Source organism: Mustelus asterias, unplaced genomic scaffold (genome assembly GCF_964213995.1).
Source record: "Mustelus asterias unplaced genomic scaffold, sMusAst1.hap1.1 HAP1_SCAFFOLD_100, whole genome shotgun sequence".
In the NCBI taxonomy this organism is placed as follows: domain Eukaryota; kingdom Metazoa; phylum Chordata; class Chondrichthyes; order Carcharhiniformes; family Triakidae; genus Mustelus; species Mustelus asterias.
Genome location: NW_027590147.1, coordinates 816,021 through 829,427, shown reverse-complemented (window position 1 = coordinate 829,427; position 13,407 = coordinate 816,021). Strand labels below are relative to the sequence as shown.

The 13,407-nt window shown below is 44.9% G+C and overlaps 1 protein-coding gene and 2 non-coding genes across 3 annotated transcripts in view; 2 read left to right on the top strand and 1 right to left on the bottom strand.

The window, feature by feature from the left end:
• LOC144484343 (uncharacterized) overlaps window positions 1-13,407 on the top strand; it is a gene marked incomplete at its 5' end in the record, with an annotated part of 181,163 nt that overhangs the window by 24,985 nt on the left and 142,771 nt on the right. The window lies entirely within an intron of this gene.
• On the top strand, window positions 4,872-4,961 carry trnap-agg (transfer RNA proline (anticodon AGG)). The gene is given in 2 exon segments: window positions 4,872-4,907; window positions 4,926-4,961. It is a non-coding gene; the product is annotated as a tRNA-Pro (tRNA).
• On the bottom strand, window positions 9,905-9,977 carry trnac-aca (transfer RNA cysteine (anticodon ACA)). Its single transcript has one exon. It is a non-coding gene; the product is annotated as a tRNA-Cys (tRNA).

Genomic DNA, 13,407 nt, shown 5'->3' with positions numbered 1-13,407 from the left:
GTTTTAGGCGAACGGGATAACCACGCCACTGCAGAAACACGTGATAGGATTGGGGCCTCAATGGGCGTGACTACAATGTTTAACTCCACTATGTTGCTGCAGGTTTGAATGGTATGATTGAGGGCCCATGTCACTTAACACAAGAGCACATCCCTTACTTTCAACCTGATATCTCAACTTATCTTGTTCTTCAAAATTAAAAAGAATTCCTCCGGCAAATGTCTAAGAAAGCATTGATTTGTGCTCAATCGTCAATGCTTCATTCTTATCTTCCTGCAAATAATTTCAACCAATTATACTCAGTATTTGTTTCATAGAATCATAGAATCAGTGCCGAAAAGGTATTCGATCGAACAAATCAGCAGCGACGTCAGAATATCATAACCAGGCCATTTCCCTCGTTTGCCCCGCAACGCTACTCCTTTCCCATGGCTATTCAATCTAACCAAGGGGCAATTTAGCATGCCCAATCCACCTTGGATCTTCGTTCAATTTTTAATATCTATACAGTTATTTAATATATATGTCCAAATTCTGAATTTAATATCTCTGGAATATACAATCGGTCTGACTGCTTTGTTCAACTCCGCTCTATTGCTGCAGATTCGAATGGTTGGACTGAGAGTCCATGTACCTCAGTGCAAGAAGATAACTGTTACTTTCAACGTGATGTCTCAACTTGTCTCGAATTTCAAAATTTAAAAGCGTCCATCGGACAAATGTCTAATGGAGCAATGATTTCTACTCAATCATTGATGCATCATTCTCATATACGATCGATTAACTTCAAACTGTTATATCGAGTATTTGTTCGGTAATAAACATTTAATATCAATCCATTTATTATCTTCATTGCGGATTGAATATGTCTGAAATATGCAGCATTGAATTGCAAACATTATTGACCAACAAAATAAATCCAGTCACGGGTAATACACATCCCACGGTGCTTTTTTGAGTTTGACCATGATCAGCTTTTAAACCAAATCAAATATCTTTAAAGGGAAGAGATTCAAGAATGATCTGTTAGTTATACTTGATCCCTCTTTATTCTGTGTGAGAAACATTCTGGCGCCTAAATCTCGTTCATCTATAGGAGATCCAGACGGTGCGCTTTGATTCTCGATTTCCTCTTCTGTCTGAGAGGTTTTCCCTATTTCGTTATTATGAAGAACAACTTTAAAATGATGCTTCGGGGAAATGTGCTCCATTTTCTCTAGTTCAGTTACAGTATCACTTGTATCTGTATTTTTGAGCACACAATGCTATTAGATATGTTTCAGTTGGTGATGAAGTATGTTAGTCTGCATCCATAAACCTATTAAATTCTGGCGTGGACTGAAAATATTGCTAATATGTGCACGGTTTTAAAATAGGAACATTTCCTCTCATTGCGTCATGAAAATACAAGATTTCTGATTTTGCTGAAAGCTTTTGAGGCAGAGGTGAGCGCAAATATAACATGGCTGTAACATCGAGTTTCGGATAACGTTCGGCTACAATCTGAAATTATACAGACTTCCCTCAACCTTAATGAAAAATGTCATCCATGCTTCTGCTCGATTTCGAACGTGGGCCCTTGCGTGCGTGAGGCAAATGCAATTAGCACTACACCACAGAAACTGTTAGCTGCTCCGTAGCCCAATGGGACTGTCTTGAAATGTTGCAACATTCATTGGGAATGCTGTAGACACATTAATCTAAGAATGATTGAAAATGGTTTACAATGTCACAGAACGATGAGAGGCTCATCAATCCATCAGATCTTTGCGAATTATTTTATGAGGAGCTAAACAATGAATATGTCGTTGCGGGATTGGTGGGTCGATGGGCCTATTCCTGTCCTGAACTGTTCTTTGTTCCAATTTCAATTTCCTCCTCTCATTCCATGAAGTTGATGTTTCTCCCTTTTAAGTCATTGAAAAAACCCCATTTGAAGAAGGAGTTTCTGCGGAATCCATGTAGAATTTGCTTTAACAACCTTTCCCTTACCCAATGGCAGGAAGTATTGGATTTAGCTTCCCGATATAGTTTTCAATGTAAACATATTTATTTATGCAATTGATTTCATATCGATTTTACAAATCGAATTTAAATCTGATGAAGCATCTCCTCATTATTTTTGAATTATATCTAATATAACATTTACTCCACAGCCTTCCACAGGGTGTGGAATATAACCGACGAGAATAAATCACCGACACCTGAAGCAGTCTTCTTGTGTTGTCCTCCTGTGTCCCGAACATCCGAACCGAGAACCTCGAGAATGGATGCGGAATCTGTCTTATTCACACGGACTTCACACAGGGCAACACAGTAGCACAGTGGTTAGCACTGCTGTTTCACAATGCGAGGGACCCGGGTCCAATTGAAATTCCTCCTTAGTGTACACGAACAGGCGGCGGAATGTGGCGACGAGAGGATTTTTACAGTAACTTGCAGTATTAATGTAAGCCTGGTTTGACACTAGTAAATAAATTCTGGACACGGACACATCCAGAACATGTTTGGCGGTAAAAATAAATTCATCCCTTATTGCTTATTCTACAAAAGGGTCACGTCGAGTCGTCAATCAATGATCAGCATTGATGAGAAATAGATTTCTGGCTGCTCCTGTTGTTAAAATGTCGTGTTCCATCGCAATGAATATCTAACACGATATTGCCGCACTTACACCACACCAGGGAATTCCAGTTCAGGAAGTTTACTCTGGAGCGAGCGCGCTTTTTACGTTGTCAATGAGTTCATTTCTCTTTTGTGTGTCAATGGCTGTGCTAATCTGCTTGGTTATCTTTCTTAGTGATTGTCCGCGTGTCTCGTGGAACAAGCTGCCAGAGGGAGTAGTAGTGGCGGGTACAATTTTATCTTTTAAAAAGCATTTAGATAGTTACATGGGCACGATGGGTATAGAGGGATATGGACCAAATGTGGGCAATTGGGATTAGTTTAGGAGTTTAAAAAAAAGGGCGGCATGGACAAGTTGGGCCGAAGGGCCTGTTTCCATGCCGTAAAACTCTATGACTCTATGTTTGAGTCGATCGGTTTGGGAATCTATCACTGAGTTTACTTGTCTCTGTGTTGATTCTGTGCAGTATCCGAGGCTTCTAGTGAACACGGAGGTGGAGGTATTCATGCATTATCATGGTTAGCAACGCAAACTAATAGGTGTCAGAAATCTGCAGAATAATTCTGGATTTTTAACGAAGGACGCTAGAATTGATGTCACTGCCTGGGCATATATCTATATAGTTATATATCCTTATTCGTGTTTGTCTTTCCACGTGACCGTGTGTGTACCTGTTCTCCCCATGTCTGCTGGGCTTCCTCGGGTGCTGTGGTTTCCTCCAACAGACCAAAGATGTGCGGATTAGGGGGATTGGCCATGATAAATTGATCGCTAGTGTCAGGGAGATTATGTGTGCGGTTACGGGAATAGGGCCTCGGTGGAATTGTGGTCGGTACAGACTCGCTGGGCCGAATGGCCTCCTTCTGTTCTGTAGGGGTTCTATGATTCTATGATCTCTATAAGTGGCAGTCTTTTCAGGTTGCCGTGTGTGTACCTGTTTCCAATATGCGGCTGTGCTGTCCACGGGAGAACACTCTCTGATCACTTATGAAAGATCACAACCCCTTTCTAAAGGAAGCGTCTGTTTGAAGATGTAAAGATGGGCGGAGAGATGGAGTCACCTTGGACCTCATAACATCCCCCTGACTGTTTCAACATCTCCAATTGCAGATCTGATTCAGACAGTGATCAGTCTCTCTGTTTCTGGTGTTCAAACTCGAATCATGGGGGTGAAACTTTGTCTCACTCTGGTTATTGCCCTGATTACAGGTCTGTCATTTTGAACTTCAGTGTGAAATCTGCCAGTCACCACATTCATTCCCCATTTCCATCTCGAGGCGATTATTCCATTTTTGTTACTCCTTCTAACTGCGTGTCTGTTGTCTATTTTCAGACATGAGTAACGGTGACTCAGTGTCCCAGTCAGAACCAGGAGTTGAAGCAGCAAAGAGTGAAGATTCAGCAATACCCTGCAGTTACTCGGGACCGAGTTCAACTGTACAACATTACCTGTTCTGGTATCGCCAGTATACACACCGAGCTCCTCATTGACTGCTCAGAGCCGCTAATTTACCGAAACGGCTCCAGGTTTTTTATACTGCAGCGGGAATCTCAACCTGAAACAACGCACTTTTCACTTGCCCATGGAAGATTAGAAGGTGACAGACAGCGCCGAGTATTACTGTGCACTGAGAGTCACAGTACATGAGGCTCCAGCGGGCCTCAGACAAAATCTGGCACAGGTCGATAGTCAATGATTCATTGTCAGGACAACACATGGGGTTAAACAGCAGAGAATATTTACTCATAGTGAACGTTACAATACAGCCCCGTCTGAGTGTTTTCCCTCACTGAAGTTAATGATTGTCACTGTTGGGAAATTTGACATGTTTTTACTCATATTACTATCACATCAAGTTCAATCGCTCCCCGATCCTTTCACACAAACCCGCAGATCTCCCAGATGAACCATGTCATCAATCCGTACTTTAAATGTTCCAGATCTTTTAACTGTGTGACAGACAACATCTTTCAAAAGTGATCAAATATCAAAGGCAGACTCAGAGTTGTCACATGTTGAAGTCGCTGGGTTGAAATTATTGACTGTAACATGTGTACTTTATAAACAAAAGCCCCCAGTTGCAAACAGTCGAGGTAACAATATTGGACGGATATTTTGCTGGTGCTTAAAGTCCACAAATGTTGATGCGGTGAGTTATTTAATCAATTTCGGCTTTCACTCGAGGTGTCAGAACTGCTTTGTAGAAAGTTAAACAAATTTTATTTTGGTTAGTACTAACGTGCAGGCTCGTTGGTCTAGGGGTATGATTCTCGCTTAGGATATCTCGCCCCATTAGTATGCGAGAGGTCCCGGGTTCAAATCCCGGACGAGCCCCTCATTTGTTTCGTTTTGACCAAAATATTGTGTTCGAAAGGAGATATTTTGATTTGTTTCAGGTGCAAACGGCGGGATAGCTTTCTGCTGACTGGCTCCGAAAAAGAGTCATAAAGGCACAGAGTTTTACAGCACGGATAGAGCCCACTGGGACACCCACATGGCAGGCGCGGACATCCATCATGTCTGCGCCTGCCACGTGACAGCTGGGCGGGAAGCGTTCGTTCTGAATCTCGCTCCACAGATACTTCCAGAAATGCTGACATAACCCAGTATTTTCTGTTTTTATTTCAGATTTTGAAAGTCCGCAGTGTGCGGCATTATATTAGACTTTGGGCTGACAGGTGGCAAGTAACATTCGCGCCACACAAATGCCAGACAATGTTGGTGATCAACACGAGAAAATCTAACCATCGCCTCTTGACAGTCAACAGTTTTTCCATCACTGAATCCCCCACTGTTAACATCCATACGGTTAACATTGACCAGATACTCAATTGGACTCGGCACATAAACACAGTGGCTACAAGAGCACGTCAGAGGCCAGGAATACTGCGGCGAATAACTCACCGCCTGACTCCCCAGAGCCTGTCCACCATCGACAAGGCACAAGTCAGGAGCGTGATGGAATATTCCCACCTCGCCTGGATGGGTGCAGCTCCAACAACACTCAAGAAGATTGACATCATCCAGGACAAAGCAGCCCCCTCGATTGGCACCACATCCACAAGCATTCAATCCCAACACAACCGCCGCTCAGGAGCAGCGATGTTTATCTAAACGATACACAGCAGCAATTCACCAACGTCCTTAGACAGCACCTCCGAAACCCACGACCACTTCCATCCAAAAGGACAAGGGTAGTAGACACATGGGAATATCACCACCTGCAAGTTCTCCTCCAAGTCACTCACCATCCTGACTTGGAATTATGTTGCCATTCCTTAGCATGGCCTCATTCTGTGGTGTAATCGTTTTCTGATTTAGTGCGTACCTCACCCTGAGGCCGGGAACCGCAAAGTATTTTCTCATTTCTCATTTCTGTCATCTCTCCCTCAATGTCAACAAAACTGAGATTGTCATTGACTTCAGAAAGCGTAGAGGAGAACATGCCCCTGTCTCCATCAAAGGGGACGAAGTAGGAAGGGTCGAGAGCTTCAGGTTTTTAGGTGTCCAGATCACTAACAACCTGTCCTGGCCTCCCATGCCGACACTATAGTTAAGAAAGCCCATCAACGCCTCTACTTTCTCAGAAGACTTCGGAAATTTGGCATGTCAGCTACGACTGTCACCAAGGTTTACAGGTGCACCATAGAAAACACTCTTTCTAGTTGTATCACAGATTGATATGGCTCCTGCTCTGCCCAAGACCGCGATAAACTACAAAAGGTCGTGAATGTAGCCCAATCCATCACTCAAAACAGCCTCCCATCCATTGATTCTGTCGACGCTTCCTGCTGCCTCGGCAAAGCAGCCAGGGTTGTTAAGGACCCCGCGCACCCCGGACATTCTCTCTTCCACCTTCTTCGAGAGAAAGATACAGAAGTCTGAGGTCACGTACGAGCCCACTCAGGAACAGCTTGTTCCCTGCTGCCATCATACTTTTGAATGGACATTATCTTGCATTAAGTTGATCTTTCTCTCCACCCTGACAATGACTGTAACACCACATTCTGCACTCTCCCGTTTCCTTCTCTATGAACGGTACGCTTTGCCTGTATAGCGCGCAAGAAAAAATGCTTTTCACTGTATACTAATACATGTGACAATAATAAATAAAACCAAATCAAATCATTTCATTTCTCCTGACTTCCAGACTATTCATGTTGTTACATTTCCTCCCTCCTGAGTTTCACTCGTTTCAAATTCCCACATTTTTCACCTTTTCCTGTTGTAATGAAAGGCCATGGACGGAAAAGATGAGCTTTGTTTCCCTGTCCACAAATTCTGCCTGAACTCCTAAGTTTCTGCAGCATCTTCCGCCTTCGCTGCAGTTATCTGATCGGCTTTGAATGGCCAAGAGAGCATCTTTTCTTTAAATCAGTGGCTGCTTATAGGCTCCTTGGTGTCGGGGTATGAATCGCATTTTGGTATGCCTTAACCACCGAGATCCCGAGTTGAAATCCGAGACTAACCCTACTGTTTCTTCTTATCCCTGTTACATCAAAACATCGAAGGCAGGAGTAAGTCATTGGAACATCATCTACCACTCATTGTTGTCATGCCTGATAATTAAATTCAATACCCTGATCCGCCATTTAGCCCCAAGAGCTATATTAAACTTCTCTTCAAATCATAATGTTTGGCCTCAACTACTTTCTATGGGAGTGAACTCTGCAGATTCACCACTCTCTGGCTGAAGGAAGTCTCATCATCTCAGCCGTTATCCTCAAACTATAATCCCTAGTTCTGGACTCCCACTAACGAGAACATTCTTTCTGAATCTACCCTGTTTCATCCGGTCAGAATGTTAGAAGGTTCCATTAGAATCATAGATTCCCTGCAGTACAGAACGAGGCCAATTCGGCCCATCAAGTCTGTACGGACCACAATCCCATACAGGCCCCACTCCTGTAACTCCATGCATTCACCCTGCTAATCCCACTGACATTAGGGACAATATAACACGGCCAATCAACATTAGCCGCACATCTTTGGACAATGGGAGGAAACCGGAACACCCGGAGGAAACCCATGCAGATACGGGGAAAATGTGCAAGCTCCACACACAGTGACCCGATGCCAGATTTGAACCTCGGACACTGGCGTTTTGAGGCAGCAGTGCTAACCAATGTGCCACCCAAAACATATCTACTCAGAAATAGCCAGGATTAGTTGGCAAGAAATGCATTTGCCAATCTTGGACACCTAAGTGTTAAAATAAGCCGCATCCCAGAAGGGACTTGCCCGACAATGCGCATCGCTATCCGCAAGTCCAGCCATCTTCGTGTCATCCGCAAACTTGCTGATAACACCAGTTACACCTTCTTCCAAATCATTTATATATATATCACAAATAGCAGAGGTCCCAGTACAGAGCCCTGCGGAACACCACTGGTCACAGACCTCCAGCCGAAAAAAGACCCTTCGACCGCTACCCTCTGTCTCCTATGGCCAAGCCAGTTCTCCACCCATCTCGCCACTTCTCCTTGTATCCCACGAGCCTTAACCTTCTTAACCAAGCTGCCATGTGGGACTTTGTCAAATGCCTTACTGAAATCCATATAGACGACATCCACGACCCTTCCTTCGTCAACCGTTTTTGTCACTTCCTCAAAAAACTCTACCAAATTTGTAAGGCACAACCTCCCTCTTACAAAACCATGCTGTCTGTCACTCATGAGATTGTTCCGTTCTAAATGCACGTACATCCTATCTCTAAGAATCCTCTCCAACAACTTCCCTATCACAGACGTCAAGCTCACCGGCCTATAATTTCTCGGGTTATCCCTGCTACCCTTCTTCATAGAAACCCTACAGTGCAGAAGGAGGCCATTCGGCCCATCGAGTCTGCACCGACCACAATCCCACCCAGGCCCCACCCCCACATATTTTACCCGCTAATCCCTCTAACCTACAAATCCCAGGACTCTAAGGGGCAATTTTTTTTAACCTGGCCAATCAACCTAACCCGCACATCTTTGGACTTTGGGAGGAAACCGGAGCACACAGAGGAAACCCACGCAGACACGAGGAGAATGTGCAAACTCCACACAGACAGTGACCCGAGCCGGGAATCGAACCCGGGACCCTGGAGCTGTGAAGCAGCAGTGCTAACCACTGTGCTACTGTGCCACCCAGTGACCCGGATTGGGTCACTGTCTGTGTGGAGTTTGCACATTCTCCCCGTGTCTGTGTGGGTTTCCTCCGGGTGCTCCGGTTTCCTCCCACAGTCCAAAGATGTGCGGGTTAGGTTGATTGGCCATGCTAAAATTGCCCTTAGTGTCCTGGGATGTGTAGATTGGAGGGATTAGTGGGTAAAATATGTAGGGATATGGGGGTAGGGCCTGGGTGGGATTGTGGTCGGTGTAGACTCGATGGGCCGAATGGCCTCTTTCTGTACTGTAGGGTTTCTAAGATTTCTTAAACAACGGGACCACATTCGCTATTCTCCAATCCTCAGGGACCTCACCTGTGTCCAAAGAAGCGACAAAGATTTCCGTCAGAGGCCCAGCAATTTCATCTCTCGTCTCCCTGAGCAGTCTAGGATAGATGCCATCAGGCCCTGGGGCTTTGTCAGTTTTGATGTTCCCTAAAAAACCTAACACTTCCTCCCTTGTAATAGAGAGTTTCTCTAACGGGTCAATACCTCCCTCCGAGACACTCCCGGTTAACACGTCCCTCTCCTTCGTGAATACCGATGCAAAGTATTCATTTAGGATCTCCCCTATTCCCTTGGGCTCTAAGCATAATTCCCCTTCTTTGTCCCTGAGAGGTCCGATTTTCTCCCTGACAACTCTTTTGTTCCTAAGGTATGAATAGAATGCCTTAGGATTCTCCTTCATCCTGCCTGCCAAGAACACCTTGTGACCTCTTTTTGCCCTTCTAACTCCCCGTTTGAGTCTTTTCCTACTCTCTCTATATTCCTCCAGAGCTCCATCTGTTTTCAGCTTCCTGGACTTAACGTACGCCTCCCTTTTCATTTTAATCAGATCCTCAATATCACGGCTCTCGAATCCTACCTTTTCACAGGCACATGCCTATCCTGCAACCTTGTCAATTGTTCCTTCGAAGACTCCCACATGCCAGACGTGGACTTACCCTCGAACATCCTCTCCCAACCAACGTTCACCAATTCCTGCCTAATCCGGCTATAGTTAGCCTTCCCCCAATTTAGCACCCTGCCCGTAGGGCAGCACTCATCCTTGTCCATTACTATCCTAAAGTTAACAGAGTTATGGTCACTATTTGCCACATGTTTAACTATTGTTAAATTATCACACCGAGCTAGCCAGGAGTCGAACCTGGAATCTTCGGATCTGTAGTCAGACGCGTTATCCATTGCGCCACTAACCCACGGCAAAGCAGCATGCAGCAATGTTTACACATCGGTCCGAGGCTTCAAAAACGGCAGAAACATGGTCAAAACATATTCGTTTTAGTGAGGAAATGTTGCAAAATTAAATTTTTCTCTGCTGACTTACAGTAATTCTGCTTTGCCTTGAAATGAGTTAACCTGCTGTGTTGGATTTCGAACCCTGGTTCCCAAAGCTTCAGCCTGCTTCTCTGCGTTATCAATCCAGCGCCAACAACATGACTCGAAACCGTCCCCCTCAAGCCAGTGAATCCACTATTGAATATTGCCTGAATATAGTATCTTACAATCATATGCCATTGGCTCTTACCTGAGCCTCAAAATACATTCAGGAAAAGACAAAATTGCTGAAAATGCACGACAAACTGAGCACGAAAGAAGACACACCTATTTTGACTCAGCACACATGTTATCAGTTTAATCAGTGGCTAAAAGAGCAGGGCAGAGGATGGGAATCCTGCGGGAGTAACTCACCTCCTGACTTCCAAAAAACAGTGCACGATCGACGTGGCACAAGTCAGGAGTGCGATAGAATATTCTCCACTTGTCTGCATGATGCAGGAATCCACCAAAGGCACCTCAGACAGCATCTTCCAAACCCAAGACTACTTCCACCGGGCAGCTCCCCCGCCCCCCCCCCCCGCCCCCCTCCAACGCCACACAGCCAACACCACCCTCAAGTCCCTCAGCATTCTGATTTGGAAATATATCGCCGTTCCTTCACTGTCATTGGGACAAATTCGTGGCATTCCCTCCCTAACAGCACTGTAAGTGTACCTGTACAAATGGATTGCAACGTTTCAAGAAGGCAGCTCACCACTACTTTCTCAAGGCTAAATACTGATTGGCAGTGCATGCTGATCTAGCCAGCGACACCCACATGAACAAAAAGAAACATCCAGGCAGCTCACTGAGCCCATAATCATGGGACCAGCTGAAGAGTTGAACGGAGATAAAATGAATGTCAAGTTACGTAGCCAACCCTGTTGATCATATCTTTATTTTCGAGCGAGTGTGTTGTGCTGACAGATTCCTCACAGTTTGTGCTCAGGTTCTCAAGCGAAGCCCCATGTGAACCAATCCCAAAGTCTGCAATGCAAAGAAAAAAACAAAATCTGCAGCTCATGGAATCTGATAAAATCTTCGTGGGAGAGGGCGGCACAGTGGTTAGTTCTGCTGGCTCGCAATACCAGGGACCTGGTTTCGATTCTGGGGTTAGTCACTGTCTATGTGAATAGAGATATACAGCTTTTTAAAACTGCAGCAGTAGCTCACCCATAGTCCCAGTGACCTGATGCGTAAGGCTACTGGCTTCCTAAACCAGGAAGCGTGTTTTCGAGGAAGTCGCGCAAGTTACCTTACAGAAAGTGACTAAAGTAAAGCTTTTGGAATTGGGAAACACATTGCAGTTGACATTGCCTGACAGAGTACGGAAAGGAGAGATAATTGTAGCGATAGCACAGCATTTGGAATTGTCAGAAGCACAGTCAGAATCGTTGGAAATGACGAGAATTCAGTTACAAATGAAACTGACTGAATATTAAAAAATAGAAATCATGGAAAGAAACCCTACAGGACAGAAATAGGCTATTCTGCCCATTGAGTCTGCACCGACCACAATCCCACCCAGGCCCTACCCCCACATATTTACCCACTAATCCCTCAAACCTACGCATTTCAGGATACTAAGGGGCAATTTTTATCATGGCCAATCAACCTAACCGGCATATCTTTGGACTGTGGGAGGAAACCGGAATACCACGGAGGAAACCCACGCAGACACAAGGAGAATTTGCAAACTCCACACAGACTGTGACCCAAGCCGGGAATCGAACCTAGGTCCATGGAGCTGCGAAGCAGCAGTGCTAACCACTGTGTTACCATGCCGCCCGGTGTCATGTCTGTGTGACAGAGATTGTGTAGTGAGGTGAAGGGGAGTATTGTGGTGAGCGGGAGTGTGTTGAGGTGAGGGTGTGTGTTGAAGTTACAGGATAGTGCTGATGGGAGAGTAGCTAAAAAGTAGCTAATAAAAACAGAATTAATACTATTTGAATTACAGGGAAAAGGAAAGGGAGGAACAGCAAGCAAAATAATTAAATCAATCTGAATTACAGACAAAAGGGAAAAAGGAGGCAAGGGAAAGGGAATAATAGAAAGACTTTGAACTTCGGAAACTGGCCTTCAAATGTAAACATCGGGTACGATTGGTGGAGGTAAAGGGCAAGGTACAGTCTGAGGGTAGTGATGAGGACATTGAGAGAATGAGCGGCAGAAAATAAATCAGGAGATAGAAAAGGCAACATTACAATAATCATGGGGGACTTCAACATGTAGGTGGACTGGGAAAATCAGGTTGGTCGTGGATCCCAAGAAAATGAATTTATGGAATGTCTAAGAGATAGTTTTTGGAGCAGCTTGTGACAGAGCCTACTAGGAAACAGGCAATTCTGGATTTGGTGATGTGTAATGAGGCAGAGTTGATTAGGGAATTTAAGGTGAAGGAACCCTGAGGGAGCAGTGATCACAAATGATAGAATGTACCCTCAGTTTGATAGGAAGAACCTAGAATCAGATGTAACGGTATTAGAATTAAATAAAGGTAACTACAAGGACATGAAGGAGGAGCTGGCCAGAGTTGATTGGAAAGGGAGTTTAGCAGGGAAGACAGTGGAACAGCAATGACAGGAGTTCTTGAGAGTTATTTGGGAGGCACAACAGAAATTCATCCCAAGGAGGAGGAAACATGCCACAGGGAGGACGAGGCATCCATGGCTGACGAGGGAAGTCAAGGACAGCATAAACACAAAACGGAAAGCATACATAGTGGCAAGGATTAGTGGGAAGGCAGAGGATTGGGAAGCCTTTAAAAGCGAGCAGAGGAGAACTAAAAAAAACAATATGGGGGGAGAAGATGAAATATGAATGTAAGCTGGCTCGTATTATGAAAGAAGATACGAGGAGGTTTTCCAATACATAAAAGTTAAGAGAGAGGCAAAAATAACCATTGGACCACTGGAAAATGAGGCTGGAGAAGGAATAATAGGAAACAAAGAAATGGCAGAGGAACTGAATAGTTTGCATCAATCTTCACGGTGGAAGACACCAGTGGGATGCCGGAGCTCCAGGAGAGTCAGTGGGCACAGGTGAGTGCAGTGGCCATCACTAAGGAGAAGGTTCTGGGGAAACTGAAAGGTCTGAAGGTGGATAAATCACCTGGACCGGATGGTCTACACCCCGGGGTTCTAAAAGAGACAGCTGAGGAAATTGTGGAGGCATTGGTGGTGATCTTTCAGGAATCACTGGAGGCAGGGACGGTACCAGAGGACCGGAATGTAGCTAATATAACACTGCTGTTTAAGAAGGGAGGGAGGCAGCAGACGGGAAATTATAGGCCAGTTAGCCTGACTTCTG